The sequence below is a fragment of the Hylaeus volcanicus genome, chromosome 8 (genome assembly GCF_026283585.1).
Source record: "Hylaeus volcanicus isolate JK05 chromosome 8, UHH_iyHylVolc1.0_haploid, whole genome shotgun sequence".
NCBI classification, from domain to species: domain Eukaryota; kingdom Metazoa; phylum Arthropoda; class Insecta; order Hymenoptera; family Colletidae; genus Hylaeus; species Hylaeus volcanicus.
The window spans coordinates 11,366,353-11,384,570 of NC_071983.1; the positions used below are offsets into that span (position 1 = coordinate 11,366,353).

The 18,218-nt window shown below is 35.2% G+C and overlaps 1 long non-coding RNA gene across 1 annotated transcript in view; it reads right to left on the bottom strand.

The window, feature by feature from the left end:
• Window positions 1-206: 206 nt before the first annotated feature.
• LOC128881109 (uncharacterized) overlaps window positions 207-18,218 on the bottom strand; it is a 95,908-nt gene continuing 77,896 nt past the window's right edge. Inside the window, exon 3 of the long non-coding RNA XR_008457997.1 lies at window positions 207-1,959. This is a non-coding gene — a long non-coding RNA (uncharacterized LOC128881109). The remainder of the gene's footprint in view (window positions 1,960-18,218) is intronic.

The following is an 18,218-nucleotide window of genomic DNA, read 5'->3' on the forward strand; positions in this document are numbered from 1 at the left end:
TTACCGTGCATTCTAGGTTCATGAATAAAATATATATAAAATAAAATAAAATTCTGTACATACAATACCAAATTATATTACGGTTACTTATAGGTAAAACCTATTGAGAACGTTAAACTCTAAATTGAAACAGTATTAATTCTTAAATAAAAAAACTAAATCAAAATGTGTATTTTTTCTCTTACGATAAAAATTGAAAAGATATAAACTACCGTAAGTGGCTCAAGACTTTTGTACAGTACTGTATACGCTTTCAAAGTGCATTTCCGATTTCTGATGAAATCGATACGAGTACGGTAATGTCCTCGATCCAGTGGTAACTACACGCGAGCCCCCATTTGCACACAAAACCGCTTTATCTTGTTTTCGACTGTGTTTTCGCGAGATAATGGCGTGAATCCAGGTATAATTCACACGAGAAAACGATACAGATTTTCGCGCACCGTTGGCTGACGAACGTGGCCGACTTTGCGGTCGACTCGTGTGCGAATTCGCCATCGGAACGTCCACGGATAAATTTCAAACAGATTCCCATGGGATATCGGATTGTACGAAACGAGATCTACTCGGAGACGTAGGTGGAAGTGCCGATCGACCTTTGAACGAGTGTGGGTGCGTAGGTGCGCGTGCATAATACCCGTAGCACCCACGTGTTGTTCGAAACGCGTTCAGAAACGGCCAGTGTATCCACGGACACGAACAATCGTGAGAAAGTTTATTGTAAAAAGGACGGCGTGTTGAAATTTTCCTGGTCGAGCAAGACACTCAAATTATTTATATTTGATACCCCATTCATAAGTGTATCTCAGTTGATTGTTTGAAAAACATCTGACGTCAGTTTTTTTTAGAAATAGAGCTGGTTGAGTGGAATTACGTTACGTGGAAGGTTTGTTTAAATGTATCACTGTGGGAAATTATAGTTGGTTTGGAAAGTGTATACACGAGGTGTAAATTGGAATAGTATCTGTAAAAATATGAATTTGCATAAACATCCGTAGTCTACATATAACATTATAACAGTTTTGTGTTGATCGAGATCTATCCATGTGGTCAATTTAAAAAAGATTAATTTCGAACCCAACCAGGATAGATTAAATCTAACACACAGGAATCAACATTGGTATAAACGAATAGGATTTTTATAAACGAGGATTTTCCAGAAGAGGCTTTAAACAAGCTCAACGATGGAGATTATATTGCAAATTAAAACGGCATTAAATTTTAAATAAAATAAAATTTTGTATATACATTACCAAATTATATTAGGGTTACTTGTAGGTAAAACCTATTGAGAACGTTATACTCTAAATTGAAACAGTATTAATTCTTAAATAAAACCGAATTTTGAGAAATATAAAAAGACGCCGTTACTTACGAGTTCCCCTAATATATATTTTTATTGTTCAGTCCTATAAAAAAATATACGAACGATGCGAAACTCATCGCCGAAAGCTAATCGAAGTTACTCCGTTTATGAAAAAATTGCAATTTTAAAATCACCCCTGAGTATGCTCTCGGCATTGTGACTAACATTAATTAATTCGCTTTCAATTTTAATTCGTCGAACGGCGCGATCCAGTACTTACAATTAGTCGACTAGTCCCAAGTCCCACAAGTAGGATTACCAGTAGGTTGTGTGTCGTGAATCGTTCGCCAACGTTCATTAGTAAATTAAATGTTAAGTGTGACCATGGATAACGAACGACGAAACGCAGTTCCACGAGACGGGGGAGGGGCGTTGGCTGTGTCTGCAATTCGAATACTTGCGGTGCGTCTCATTACATACCTGAGAACGGATATGTCGATGCGTGCCCATGTGCGCTAATATGCACCGATCTACTGGGAACCTGTGTCCCAAAACACATCGACGTGTTGGATAATTAATTATCGCGACAATCGGTCGTTAGCAAGATCGATGATAATTGGAATTGATACTCGGATGAACCACAATGGACTTACCTGCAACAAGAGAAGATATTAAGTGATTAGTAAGGGTTGTGTTAGCTCACCGATCGTCGTTAAATTCGTGTTACCGTGCATTCTAGGTGAGTGTCGCGGTTCATTGAAATTAATTTAACGTATGTAGAACATCTGCTCCTCGATTTATACGATACTAGTTTTTAACGATTTCGTTTTTACAGTTATTAAAATAATGAATGTTCAGAAATGAGAACTGTTAAAAATAATATACGAATGAATATAAATAAATATTTATGATGCGAACGCATTTGTACAGTCATCTTTTAGTACCGTTCAATCGTTCATGCTAGCATGAAACCTGAAAAAGGTTTCCTGAAAATTTCCTCAGATTTTTTTTGTACACAACAAGCATTCATATTAATGAAGGCAGCAGACAAATGCGAATCGTTGTACTTTGTTTAATAGGAAACATTTTGAACTCCACATTCGATGGTTAGTGGCAAATAGTCACAGTTTTCATGGCATTTTTATTCAAAAAGAAGTGAATAAAATAAAATCAAAATTATTAAAATGATAAAATACACGTGTATAAATGATAAAATACACAAATATATATATTTGTCATTTCACGAATTGAATAATATCTTTCGTTTTTCATTCGTACTTTATTTTTGTTGCGCGTTGGTATAAATGAATTTAATTGATTAACAAACTAAATTATCTTGTTATATTACACGACTATGTTATACATCAGTAGAATACAATTCTGCTAATCAAATATTACATTTCCAAAGATATAATTAGTACTCTAGAGTGCAACTTCATAAAAATAATGATCGATAACGAAACAAATTTAGTTGTAATTCCCCATGTGTCAATTTCACACAATCATTAGACGATACAATCGTTTGCTCGTTGACATCACTTTTCAATGACTTTTGATTAGAGAATCGTCAACCAACGAGTCTGTTCCTTTCCTGTTTCTTCCCCAATGTTCATACAGCGGGCTGGCTGAAAATGATTCTTGTTAGACGACTCTAACTGGCCAACGCGGTCCATTAGTGTAATGACGACAATATTGCTTTCATGACATCGAGACGGTCCGCTCGTACGCCAGTGGGTGGAGAACCCCAACCGTTCGACGACAAAAACCGTATGGGGAATGGTAATTAGTCGGTAATTACCATCGGCAAATATCGCTGCGGATTAATTGGATTAATTAGAGTCGACCGACTGCTAGGCCTGTCACCAACGAGCGTTTCCTTCGGCGTCGTTTGTTCGCCGAATTCCAGAAAGAACGCGACATAATGCCATCACCGCCATTCGATCCGACGAATGTTTAACCAGCAAAAGACCAATTAGGTGGCCTGTGCGTCGGATGCATCGTAATTAATCGACGCTGTTGCGGCGAAAATCCCCAACGATTAGTTTACTCGCGGTTTACGTACGGTTGCATTTATGCCAAATTAATGTCACGGGTTAGGTGAATTGAAATTGGTTTGTATGAGAGATACACTGCTATTCAAAACTATGTATGTGGTCACTTTTGGCAAATTCGTGGTATGCAATGTAAATTATTATCGTTATGCAAAATCCTAGGACGAGTATATATTTAATATAGAATAGCAGTGTTTTATTGAATAATTTAATTATTTCAATGTTCGTTAAATAATGAACACCATTAAGATAACCCATGAACGATACAAAAATTTATAGTCGAGATGCCAAGATTCGTAAACGTAGTTATAAGAGCACGCGATAGATCTGTAGATGAAAAATATATATAATTAGTTTCCATTATTATTGATGAGACATTTAATGACTAATTTGAAGAATATATTTTGATTATAGGTATAAAATAGAATACATAAGATTCAGTGAAGTTCATGAATAATTTCATAATTTGTTCAGATTGTTATCATAATTGAGAAACTGTCCATAGATTTATGAGCAGCAGGGTACATCCATAAAGTAGAGATTTTCCAAAACAGGCTTTCGAAGCAGTGGTTCCTCAACTTTTCATATGACGAAATTAAATGAACTCCTGATTTTATTCAGTTTATAAACGCTCCAGAAATTAATTATCTGGAAGAGAACTAAAAAATTATAAATATTTGCAAAATGTTCTGAAAATGTTATAAATTCTACTCACACTGTGTACGTATGTGTACAAATTCTATAAATTCTGGTTAGTTCGTTAAAAAATATTGGATTTCATTCCATAATTGAAATCCAAAACACAATTCAAAGAACAATAGACAAACAGTTATTCACCTTTCACTAGTTAACCGAAATTTGTATTCAGATAAGAATCCAATTCATCTCTGCCAACAATTCCAGTTTATGGACTCAGAAACGAAGAGGAGTATTTGGCGGAGTGTCTTCGTGATCCCAGCTTGTCTAATTTACGTTGCAACAGGCGCCATCGCGGGTAACAACCCTGATCAATTAATCGGAGCACTCGTGGCTCGTGCGCGAATCCAGCGTCGGCGTCGCGACGACCGTCGGTGCTGCTTGAAAAATTCAACTCGCCCCAGTTCCCGAATCGATTTACCCAAAAACTTCTAGTCGCTGCTTAAAATATCTCTTCTACTGACACGTTTCGCCGTCGCGATAAAGCGCCGCAGGAAGTATTAATTCGAAAGTTCTGAAAATACGCGTATCGGGGTTGCGCTCCATGCGCGAGAAAATTGCAAGAATTGTGTCACGTTTCCGTTAAGAAAAGCGACGAAAATAGAGGAAGAGTAACAGAGAGGGATTTTATTTTACCGTTGGGAGATTTGCGTGGGCGAAATGAAACTGAAACGAGGCGAAATATTGCTTGAATAGGAAGAAAAGCTTCCAGTTTTTTCGAGCGAACTGAGAATAATACTTTTCAATATATATTATTATTCGTAATTGTCGCTAGTTATTGCTTATGTGTTAATCGATAAGTTTAACACATGAAAGCCAATTATTTTTCCAATTTTTTCATCCTTTTATTGCGTAAAATTTGACGTCACATCAATTGCACTTAAATGGTTATTGACCATGGTTCATTAAGCTAGTAGTACGTAATACTGATCCATATTTATATCATTTGTTTACAAATTGAAATATAAACATAACGTGTAAACATAAATAAAACATCATCATACTTGGAATTGATTGCATTTTTACTATAGTATTTTTCCTATAAGGTTTGGTTCATAACTTTCGACTAGTAGCACGTAATTTTAGTGGATATGTACACAATTTATATGTTCATACATCGTTTGTTTACACACCCTAAAACGAAACATCGTCAGACTTGGCGTTGATTGCATTTTTTACTTTCCTTCCTGGGAGACTAGCGATTTCCGTGGCTGTCGAAGGGCTCTGGTATCGAGCACCAAAATTGTTCCCAGTCGACGCCGAAGTCACATAACCGGACAGGAAATCGCCCAGACGGTCGTGGAAAATCGACTCGATTTCAAGTGTCTCGTTTACTGTAATTTGTTCCGTGTCTCTCGCGACGAATTACAAGCGCGCAAGAGGAAAATAAGCTCATTCAGCCGTAGAATGAAAGCGTCCATCGAATCGATTTTCTATTTGCCCTGATGGTATCATTCGCAAGCACAACTGCGCCATTTTAGAACCCGACCAATTATTCATTAAACTGATTGTGAGTAAAAAATGCTCGATCGATGTAAGTAGAACTTAATCGCTGTGAAAACTGAAAGTGTTCTTCAGGTTTGGTAACTGGAGTAGCTTGCTTCTACTTGTGATATACGTATTCTAACCGAAGAATTATCCCACTATAATCTTGTTTAATGTCTAAAAACAGAGGTGATTTATAGCTTCTACTCTAGGTACTTATAGTCTATAAGTTATAGATCCTATTGCTTTTATTTTCACGTATGCTTTGTTCGACAGAATTTACATAAAATATAAAAGTTGCTCGACGGATGAATTACACAAAGATTAATCTTTCTAATTATTCAAGCATTTTCGTATTAATACCCCTACAAACCAAGTTAATAAACACAAGTTTTCAAGTATCTACCTGATTTGGGTATTCTTTATTGGCTTCGTGCAGGCGTTTTGATATCCTAGACCCACTATTTTTATCTCTCGATAAGAATTATTATTGATGGAGGATTTCTTGCAGAGGCAACACTTCTGTTTCTACAGTTACATGTACCGTTTTCAGATTCATATATCCATGTGTTACACCTAGAATACACCTGGTCAACATTAAACATCCGGTGATGTTCTTCCTAGGCAAAAACCATCGTTTAAGCCAGAGTTTCTCAGTATGGTGGCCCACTTCTAGGTATTATCATTTATCCCTGTAGTCTTGACTCACATTCCCAGACAGTATTTTAACTTTTTCTTACTAGAAACATTTAATATATCCAGAAGCAAGTGTCTATTTATTCTACAAACCATAAAACAATTTACTAAATATTTAACTGGACAAATTAGAAAGTACATGTGGATGTTATAATAGAAAAATATTTAGCCTGGAATTACTAATGAATTTAATTACTATGACAAATTACAACAAATTAATTTCAGGTTCAAATAAAAAAAGCCTTATACTACCAATTATATTGAAGAGGGTCTGAATTAAAGCATTATGTTAATAAACTGTAAACGCCAGATTTTTTATTTATCCATGTAGAGGTACGGACATAATACATGATTATTTTCCTACAGTGTCAAAGTTAGATTTTTTTTTACGTTTCACGAGAACTTTCTTTCATCGATATTTTGAGATCGTGGTCGACAAATGTTCCCGACCTTGCTAAAAACGTATTATCTTGGTGGCTTGGGTGTACAATACGAAATTTTGAGAATCAACATTGACGCTTCTTGACTTTAAGGGCAAATAAAATCGGAAACGATACGTCTGGAATGTATTTCGAGGTATAACCATGGCAGTGTTTGATCTTTTTTAAATCATAAAACAAACACTGTCTTTAAAGGAATATTATTTGCACTTATTTTAACGTGACTAAAGAAAGGCAAGTTCAGAGATAACAATTTCTATAGACATTACATTTCCGATACCATTAACAAAGAGACTTGTTGTATACCTACATATAAGGTAGAGAATTAACAAATCTTAAACAAGACTCATCTGTTTTGGATCCTCCACAAAATAATCAATAAATGTAAGAAATAAAATTACAGAATAATTATTACGTAAAGGTGTGTAATCATTTTAATACAAGAAACGAGAATAGAATTTTCTTTAAATTAGAAAATAAGAGAAATTTCGTTTAATTAATAATTGTTATACACGTCTATACAACCAATTTTGTGATTTTAAATTTTTATATTTATAGGGCATCTCGTCGATGACACGAAACGTTGTAAATGTGTTCGATTAAGTTGTCTAATTGTCTTAATGAAATGTTCAAATCGTTTGTTGATAGAAATCGGACAATTTAGAACACAGTTCTCAAAGTTCATCGAGGTCATAAGCGTATGTTCGAGGTTTCCAGTCGAATATAATTCAGCAAGATTCCATCGAGACTACCAAAATTTATATCGTCGATCTCGGTTATCGAGGTTCGCTGATATATGCGAGAAAAATAACAATGGAACAAAGGAGATCCCGTAGGAAACGACTGGAGGTTCCACGAAAGATGCAGCGAGAGAATAAGAAAGATGAGTGGAAGCATTGCACGCACAGCCTATAAGAAACATCGCTTAGAAGCAATTCGGTTTTCCTGGCCAGGTGTTTTAAGATTCAGAGGAAGAACGAATCGCGAAAGGTAAATTACCGCAGCACATCACCTGAACGATAAATGAACGTATGGAAAGATAGAATACGTGAAACTTTTTCCTGATAGACAGTCCTAGTTGATAACTCCCGTTCGAATTAATAAAAAAGTTTCTAAAAAAGTATCTACTCTGTTTGTGAAATGTATTTAAAAGCTTTAAAATTTGTATCCTATTGCCTAAATTTAGTATCGAAAGTATTCCTAAAATAATTGAAATATAATTATCGATTAGAAGATTAAAAGTACGAGCAGGATTTAAATATACTATGACATTTCTAGATTTCATTTATAAAATAATCCATCGGTTTAAGCTGGGAAAGGATTGGCGAAGCGTGGGATCATATTTAGAGGAATATTTTTTGAACGTTTTATTCCACGTGTTATTTGAAAACCAATAGAGTTCATTTTCCAGAGTGAAAAAATCATTGAAGTGACAATCCTGGTATTTGAAATGAATATCCGAATATTTAAACGTGAGATGTAAAATTAATATTCGTATTAGTACTCGAAACTCTTTTACTTAACAGTTGGAGTATTATAAAAACAAAAAGTATTTTAAAAATAATAAGTGAATAATTTCAAAAGTACTAAATAGTTTTATAAACTGAATTTTTGTTTGTTATCAAGTATTTAACAATATAATACGTATAGTAAATAGCATTTCAAGTCTGTGAAACACAGGCAATTGTCTACAGAATATTTAACACCTATTTTCTGTTAAATGGCAATATCGTACGAATGGTAATTACGGCTTTAATTAAATTCTATTCCATTATATATTATCACTTCGTACAGTGGGAACCACTGTTGCCAGCGGACTGGAAACCATTCGTGTATTAAATAATAGCAACCGCAGAGCGTCAGCCAGACTGGTCGAAAGTAAAATGTCAAAGTGTTTGCTCGTTTCGCGTTACGTAATTGCACTGCATAGCAATTGCAGTAGAGGTCATAAATAAATACACTAAAAACCTCTTAACCAACTCGAACTGCATCGCTAAATAATGTAAAAAATGTGGAAAATGGTACGTTTGAGTTGAAAGTTACATACAATTTAACAAGATTCAAATGATATTTAAGTCGAAGTTATGTACAATTCAAACTTAATTAGTAGCTTTGTTAGCAGTAAAAAGAATGATGTATTATTTATTCGTGTAAATAAAGAATAAAAAGTATATGAATTGATGTTACAGTAAAAAAAAGAAACAACTACCTTAATTTAAATATAATCTTATTTGAATTTCTGTTAAATGCTTAAAGTATGATCATAATATTGTTTGATTAATTTAGTTAATCATATTTTACTAAAGTACTAACGAAGAGAAATATGGCAAACATTAATAAACCAAGTTAATAGCTATCTAAACCATACTCGAAATGTTTGATTTCCTAACTCGAACTAATTAAGATTTTATAAAAATCAGTGCTGTGTCCTAGAATTTATAATTAATATTCAACGAACAAAGTTTCTATAATAGTGTTGTCAAAATCAAAACGAGAAATCAATTTTCTCCTACTATAGCATCTCTCAATGCGCAATTTTTATTACAGTGACAAGCGAACGAAGGCTAACGTCGAAATTTATTTTAAAAGTAGCGCGATTAGGATCGCATCGTGTGAAAACAGGCTGGCGACTAAGGAATCACTTTGGCGTAGTTGTTCTGTGTGACGGTAAAAATGATCACTCCCGTTATAAAGCTTGCTTTTCCCGCAAACACAATATGAGCGTTGGGTAACGCGAGATACTAATCGGGTATTAAGGGAATAACGCGATTGATCTTGATAACAGGACGAACGATCGTAGCAACAACAGTTTCGTCAGGTGATTCAGACCACCCACGTGTAGCGGAGGGTGTGATAACGTGCTTACGCTCGTAAGACTAGATTCCGTTAATGGAGCATGACATCGGCAAAAATTTATAATACATACGTTTCATAGTCTTCGTTTTTGATTTAAGAAAAAACCTGTTACAGGAGATTCTTCGTTCGAGACTTTAATATGCTTGAAAATCGAGCCGAAGGCTTTATCAAATTTAATGAAAAAGTTGTAAAGTAAATTAATTTGTAAGCGTTGGGAGTATTGACTTCATCTTTTCCACAGTTAAATATGTCAAATGTGAAGAACTAATCTTTGCGCATCGAAATTTATTGGATTGATTGTTAGAGGGAAAAAGTGAGGACTTTCGTTTGTTTTGAAAAATGAAATCAATATCGTTATTACAAAAACTAGATTGTAACATTTTATACGGGACATCCTGTATATTAGGTACCACTATTAAAAGATGAAATTTGGCCCCTCTATTTGGTCTCTACGTTATGAAGTATCAGTTATTGAAAAACTTTGAGTATCTTGTAGAGGATCCACATTCCTCGAATTCTTTCGCTATCGTTTCAAGCAAGGGTGGCCTAATCCCGACCGAGTCGCTGGTGCAATCTTCATTTCTAACGGCAACCGTAATTGAATTTACGTTTATCGAATTAATCACGCCTACCTCCCGCACTGCGAGCGTCTCAAGGAGGCAAACGTTTCCAAACTCGAATCGCATTACTTTAATTCATCCGAGCGGCTCTTTTTCCCGTTCCGATAAATTACTTTCCACCAAAACGATTCGAGCAGCGAACGAGGAAAAGAGTTCCGGGGTGTGCGAAATCAGAGGAATCCATCACGTTCTTCCTTCCTCGTTTCAAAGTCGTCTTCGAGCAGACAAAAGAATTATTCGAATCGATAACGCAGTAGAAATTAGGCGACTAAACAGAATCCAGCTGTTTTATTTATACGGTATAAACACTTAAGTTATAAATACTTACATACATAATCAAGAAATAATTTATTTGCCGATAGAATTGCCACAAATTCGAGATAAATCCGAATACCACCATCACCTCCGAAAAACATACTAAAGATATCATTCAAGTCCTTAACGAAACCAAACTCTTCCACAAAATATAAGTTATTCCAGAATTCGTCGGTAATGACCTCGACGTCGATACGACGTAAAACCTTAAAAAAAAGAAATGAATATGACAGAGGGTTAATCAAATCTAATTTTAAATGAATACGTTCAAGCACATTCTATTATCACATACCAAGTTTACTAATTGGCCTGATTCATGCAACTTTCATTTTGTTTTGTTTTTTTCCTTTTCCTACCTAAAAGCACAACTAGCCTTGTTAGACGAATCAATAGATCTGACGATTCAGGTATGTTAAACACGCATACGTAAAGACAACAATAACCAGGAATTTTTATTAATTTAAAATAAACATAACAGTGTTATTTTATTATTATAGACACAAGTATAAATGTTCCCTTCTATTCGCTCATTTATTTTCATTTTTGTTATCTAGCAACTTGTTGCCTACTTTGTCGGGATCACTGTATATACAATCTGCATTAACGTGCGATAGTTTTTACAATTGCTTTTATACGATTGTCTTATTCATTAACAAAACTTATTTGAAGAAATATTGAAGATTGAATTTGAAGAATGATTTCTCTTATAAGAAATTTGATTTCCATGTAACAGTTCCTCGTTATATCAATATCTTCATTGTTTTGAAGATGACCATGAACAGCGAAATAAATGGCTCCTTTCAAGGCTACTTTCAATGTCATTGATTTTATCCGTACAACCTCTATTTCCAATCATTTTGAAAATAATAAAAAGCAGAGAAGTTCGAAACGGAGACTGGGTGATTTCTAGTCTGAAACAGGGCCAGGAATCGCTGCCCTAGGCTTTCTCGCGGCTTTACTTATCCCTCGAATTACTCGCGGAACGAACACCTTTTCTGCCATTTCTTTTCAATATCCGCGGCCTCGGTGTTTCCGACCATACGATTCCTTTGTTTCTGCCACGGGGAGACGCGTTCGAGGAAAAGAATCGTCGAACTGTTTCCTAAAGCCGTGGTCGTTACCTGCCACGAGCAAATGAAAAGCCGCGGGATCTCCTTCGCGAGCGCAACACTCGCCGAGGGAATCCGTTTTGTTCGAAATTAAAGGCAGACAAACGTGGCTTGAATCGAAAACGCCGGACACAGGGAAAATTTCATTCTCATCCAGGCTCGTGCAGCAAAATAGCAGCGATGAAACGTCGCTGCAATAGTTATCGAGTCGCGAATTCTTCTCACGAGCTAATCAAAAGTCTTGGAGGAAAGCGAAACTGTGACAAACTTCGACTGTTAATTTAGACAATTTAATTTTTATGCAAAAAATATTTAAATATACACTATTTCAGCGAAAGTTAGCAGCCTAAATTTTTAACGCGTTGCCGAACAGCTAAGTTTGATTTTTTGTACAAGCGGAAGTTACGTTGTTGATAGGATTAATCGTGAAACTTTTTTATCTATTTTAAAAAGTAATTTGGTTGACATGTTCGATTTCTAGGTTCAAACCACCTAACGGAAGATTTGAATCGTGATTTGCTAAACAAAAGTCGCTGATCCGTGTAACAAATGATTTATTCGAAGTTATGATATGGTGTTTGAATTAAAGAAATAAAATGAATTCTCTAATTCAGATAAGTACAATGAATGCTCATCCTAGATGTCATTCGAATTCAATAGTTCGTAAAAATAAGGTATGAATAAAAATTGATCAGTTTTAGATTCCCTTACACGTATATCTATTTTCGTTAGTATGAATTTATTTTTTGCCTTTTTACTAGAAGATACACGTACACTATTTTAGTTTCTGAATAACTTCTTGATAAAAGAAGAATGTATTTTTTTTCTATTATAAGAGCAACAACATAGGACTACATATATTCGAGTCCAGAAACGTGTTATTAAGAAGTAACATTTTTGTGATATACACCTAGTTCGTGCAATACAAGGTTGCATTCATAGTTATATATATATATATATATCGTTGTACTTATTATTTTATAATTATTTTTCAAATAATTTTATATTTTTCAAATAATTATAAAATTGTTCTTCGATAGTATATCGGGTGAAATCACGAGTACATGACGACATCGAATATAAAAGGGATAAACATGAAATAGTAAAAACAATTCTATATTCGTTATCAAAACCAATTTCATGTAAATTGAGGAATAAGTACATCTCGTAAATATCACTGTAATTACAGAACTGACTCAACAAATATCATCTCCCTGCCACTGACATTTACACGGATCACGCAGCGAACAGCTTTTTATGTTAAGTGATTCCTGTTGGCAGATCTGCGTGTTCTCCTTCACCTCTGACAGACGCCTCAAGGATCCATCGTCATCGGGCTCCCGATGATTCATGAATCCTATCGGATACGCGCAAGTTGTAAATCAACGACGTGAGTCATCCACGAATCTCGAAAATATGAACACACCTTCGGGCTACGAGCAGTTAGAAAGTGAACAGGTGTCAATGTAGAGCTATGAAACACCTAGTCCGCTAAGAATGCGCCTTGAAGCGGCGCTGCGCCGCGTGAAAGTAAAGTCAAATGTCAATACTCTTGGCGATAACAAACGCCTTCGATTCCATTTTTCGGTCTATGCCCGTGAAACAATTGTTTAAGAACGGACAGGTGATCAATAACCTTTCACGTCCGGATTTTTTCTTCAACATTATTAATAATAGGCGTAGAAATGAATTCTGTGCCTTTATATTCAATCATTTATAACTATAGCCTTCAGTAAAAATATTTTTTCGTCATTTTATTAGCTTCCGTTATGAAGTTCTCAATCTGATCTCCATTATAACGAATCTATCTATTATACACAGCCTAAGTCTCAACTTGATGACCATTACAATATATCACATATTTAACATAAATTTTAGTAACCAAGAAATTTTACTTATTGTTGTTCTTCTAGCAGATTACGAATGAACTTGCCAATTATTGAGTGTAGAAATTAAATACTTCTCTAACGCTTCAACCTTTGGATGTTTCTGCAAATACATATTTTCATAGTCACAGCAAAAGAATCGAAACTTAAATGAAAGTATGTCTTATCTTCGAAATGATACAACATGTTTATTAATCATGACATTTATTTCCATACTTCCATTTTCTTTAAATGCATAAACATTTGCAATCAATTTATCAAAAATATACATTAAATTGTTTGATGCGTTCTCAATTATTCGTTAATTTACCGACAACAATGAAGGAACAACGGTTTCCTGTCGAAACGAACCAGCTAACCATGATTGCAAATTACAACAAGGTTCCTACTATGTTAATTAGGCATCCTATCAAATAATAACGAACCGCGTGTAAAATATATGTAGTACGATGTCCAATTTCGTTTTAGAAACATAAAGTCCAAATGTAATAATAAATCCAGTTCAACCAGCGAGAAATTGTTTAATTGCCGACACGGTGGAACCAATTGCAATTAGAATTAACGTATTCGTTCGCGAATATCGACGAACGACAGGATTTCGCAACGGATTCCAGTGTAAACGTATCCACGCGAAAGGAAACTCGAAGAACGTAATGTTAAATTCAATGTTAGGTAATCGCGGCGCACGCGCTTTTCGCGTGTATAATTTTTCTCTCGAAATCGCGAAGGTAACGGTACAAGGTTTATCGCGAAACAGCAAAAAAAGAATCGCGAAAATAAAAAAAGATACGGCGATCGTAACTTGGATCACGAGAAAGCACGCAATCGAGATCTCGGCGCGTAGATTATACACTCTGAGACGAAATGGTTGGACCACCCTTGTATCATTTGCGTTTCTCAACATTAATAAGACGCGACGAGAAAATTTCTTGCTGGAAATGAAGGATACTCTGTGTACGTATAATATAGATAATTTATGGTATGTTTTACTTGTTTTGCTTTCATGCGTATTAAAGATAATTGAATTTTTGTTACAATTCAAACCATACAAACAAACATAGGTTTTTATTTGTATTTTTAACATGTTTCTATGACGTTCTTCAAATATAGAACTTATATAATATCTTAATATTCATATTTTTAAAAATTCATATACACGTAGCTTATGAATATGAATATGTAATATGTTCATATCTTTCCAATCTGATAGATAACTTGATAGAATTTACACACGAATATCTTTATGAATGATCAAATATCAAAAATCCTTCCTGCTTTGAGTCATAGTTTGAGACATTGATACAGTAAATTCTTTTTATATGACAATTTAGAATATTTACTCGATAGATCCTGAAAGTAAGTCCAAAATGTGTTAACGAAATGTAATAAATAACAGCTTGTTTACCACTGTAAAACAAACATTCTTCAACAATTTAATTCAAAAATATTTCTAAAACGTCTCACTATGTATCGTTACACAATTTCTTTCCTCAAATTCAACATTATCTCATACACCATAAAACGTTAAAAATTCAAAGCCACTTTACCATTTCGCCATTGAATGTACCAACGTAATCGAATCGCGTTTCGTTTAATTGCGAATAATCGAGCGTTCTCGCGATTTGTCGTAATTTATGGCTTAATTATTCCGTCTCCCAGTTTCGCGCTGGAAAAATAACCCGTAACTCCGAATGTGACGAAATTTTTGAACCGCTGGAGAACTTCATCCGAAATAAAAACGAGGATAACCCACCGACAGTGACGCGCGAGTATGTGAACACGCTCCGACATTTACGACGCGAGATATCGTCGCGGCTATCTCATTATTCAGAGAGCGCGAATCGCTCCTAATTTACGTTCAACTGGCAAAACGTTCCATGTTATGCAACTCTCGTTATCGCGCACGCGGAAGTGAAACGGAGAAACGGAGAATTCGCTCAGCTAATATGCGCAAGAGGGTGCAAAGGAGCGAGAGATGGCGTATGCAAAACCAAAAGGTTTGAATCAGAGTTTACCTCCCACGGTTTGTTCTGGTCTGCGCGTGCACGATGAAAGCAACAACATGATTTCAGTTAAAATCATTCGCTATCAGGTTGCTCGCGTTACGCAGCGCCGCGCGGAACTTTCGAATTCAATGCACAAGGGATTTGCTTTGGGCTGATACGCGGATCCGTGTCGATACCTTAGAGGGCGAAACTACACCATCAAGCTAGAGAAAAATTATCCGTGGAGACACCTAATGGCTCTTTAGAGATAAGCACTTACTCGGTTCGTTCAAGGAAGTGGATATTTATACATTTTTTACAACTTTCGGTCAACATATGTAAATCGTTTGAACATATTCTCAGCTAATGTTTACATTTCGTACACACATACACGTGCTTAACGTCTTCAAATTAATGGCGTACGCATGCACACTTAATTTATGAATATTTTCAAACATTCTAGTGTGGAAATGGTCGTTAAAATTCTGCATAAGTATGCGGAATTAATTTTCTCAATGACATGAGATAAGGTTGTTAGATATCATTGATGAGACACATGGAAATATTTATTTATTAATCACCACGGTCTCTGGATATTAGTAAAAAATTTAGGTATTTGTTAGACAGAGAATTCTAAAAGAGTGACCAAAAACATCAAAAGATAGAATTGAAAAATTGGTAGAATCCATGTCAAGAAGACTAGAAGCCGAAGGAATGCATGTTAAGTATTAGTTATAATGAGTTCGATTTACAATTTTGATAATGATAAGTTTTCTACTATACGAATACTTTTCTGACTCCCAAATTCTTCTATTTCTTGTATTACTTTTGTCTTGCATAATGTCTATACATAGCAGACTATTAATCGAAATAGTTTTTGTTTGTGTGCCATTTCTTCGTATAAAGTTATTACAAAAAAGCAAGATGTACGAACACCCACTCCATGTGCAGAAAAAATTCGTGATCTTCCATGGCTCGCAAGTAATTGAATTACTGTACACGATTTAAGCGTATTGCTAAACAATTACCAACGCAGGGATAGCGATTACGCGCATCTGCATGAGCATAAAATCGGTGACCCTCGAAATTTAACGACGTGCCAAAGGGGACGTAAATTGGGTCATGAAATTATTTCGCGTACGAAGACTGGCAGAAGATAAAGTGTTGTGGAAACGCGAAGGCTGCGCGACATATTCGCGCGTACTCGAGCGTTCGACCAGCGTGCTACTAATTACGCCGGCACTTCGTTAAAGCTTGCCGTAAACCTCCCGCTGTTTCATGCGCGTCTCGCGTCAATAAACAACCGAGGAGACAAAAATATAAAGGCCACGTTCACGCTTCGCTGCTTAAAGTGAAAGAGCCCTCGGTTTGTCAGCGACATTTCGATGAACTCGTCGACGGTGCTCCGTTCGCCTCGCATCGACCAGGTATCGCGAACGATTCGAGGAAAACAAATAAATATTGCGTCGTTCGAATATGAACGGGCCATAAAATTGCTCGTCGAAAGAATTCATTCGTTATGTACATGGTTTAGCGCTCCATGATAAACAGAAACAATACATAAGAAAGGAAACTTTCGTAGTCAAAAAAGTATGCTATGATACTTAAAAGGGTGTAAAAAAAATGATGCATACAATGTCAAGACTTCACGAGGATTCACGATTTTCAATTATTCGCTGAATAATATTATATTATAGGCGTTTCTATAAACAGAAATAAATTATTAATGACAATATATATATATATTTATTACTGTTTACACGATCTACATTAAGCGAAAGAGCTTCGACGATCTTTTGTGGAACTCTGGCGATTTGAAGCATAAATTGATTTATGAATTTTTATATTTTAAGTAAATTCGGTACTGTTGGAGGCCGAGAAGATGTGTCCTGAAATTCAGCTACGAAATACACGTGCATAAATAGTCTTAATGTATCTAGTTATTTATTATGAATCAATAAATGACACTTCTTTGCAGATTTGATTCAATCAAATGCGTTACAAAGAAGGGGTAAAAATTCTGACTAATAGACTTCACATTTTATCGAAAACAGATCTTTTGAACGCTCAATAATACGATACATTAATTATAAAAAAAAATTGTCAATGTGAACAAGTTAACGATAAAGCAAACACAAATATACATCAAGTCACATATAATACAATATATTGTATGATTGTTAATATATAATGTTACATAAATATTATTGAATATATGAACCAAATTAAACATCTGAATTAGTCATGTACTTAAGAACGAAATACATTTAATTGATTTACAATGAAATTATAAGGTTTCAAAGTATGGTTCAAATGTAAATACCTACAACTTACTCATGCGGCTATTTTATAAGCTTATCGTAATAAGTAAACGTGTATTTCGAAAATATTCATGAAAGACGAGCCTAAAAAAATATATGACTGAAAATGCACCATTTATTTTTTTTTTTTGCGACGCTTGTCTTTTACTTCCTGCGCGCACCGTGTTTGCCGAGAGTTGTGCGATTATGAAATTAATTGTGCGGCAATCGTTTCTCTAGATCTAACAGACTGGTAATCCAAGGACAGCTTCTTTAGGTGCACGGCTTAAGTACTTTCTCGAGAGTCTGTGTAAATCGGGTCAGTCCTTTCGGCATTATGAAGCGAGCAGGAAATTCGACGTAATAAAGAAAATGGCAGTAAACGCTCCCGTCGAGCCTGCCAGACCATATCACAATACTATTGCGTAAATTGCCCAGACGATTAGGTAAAAATGCTGTCTACACCATTTCGC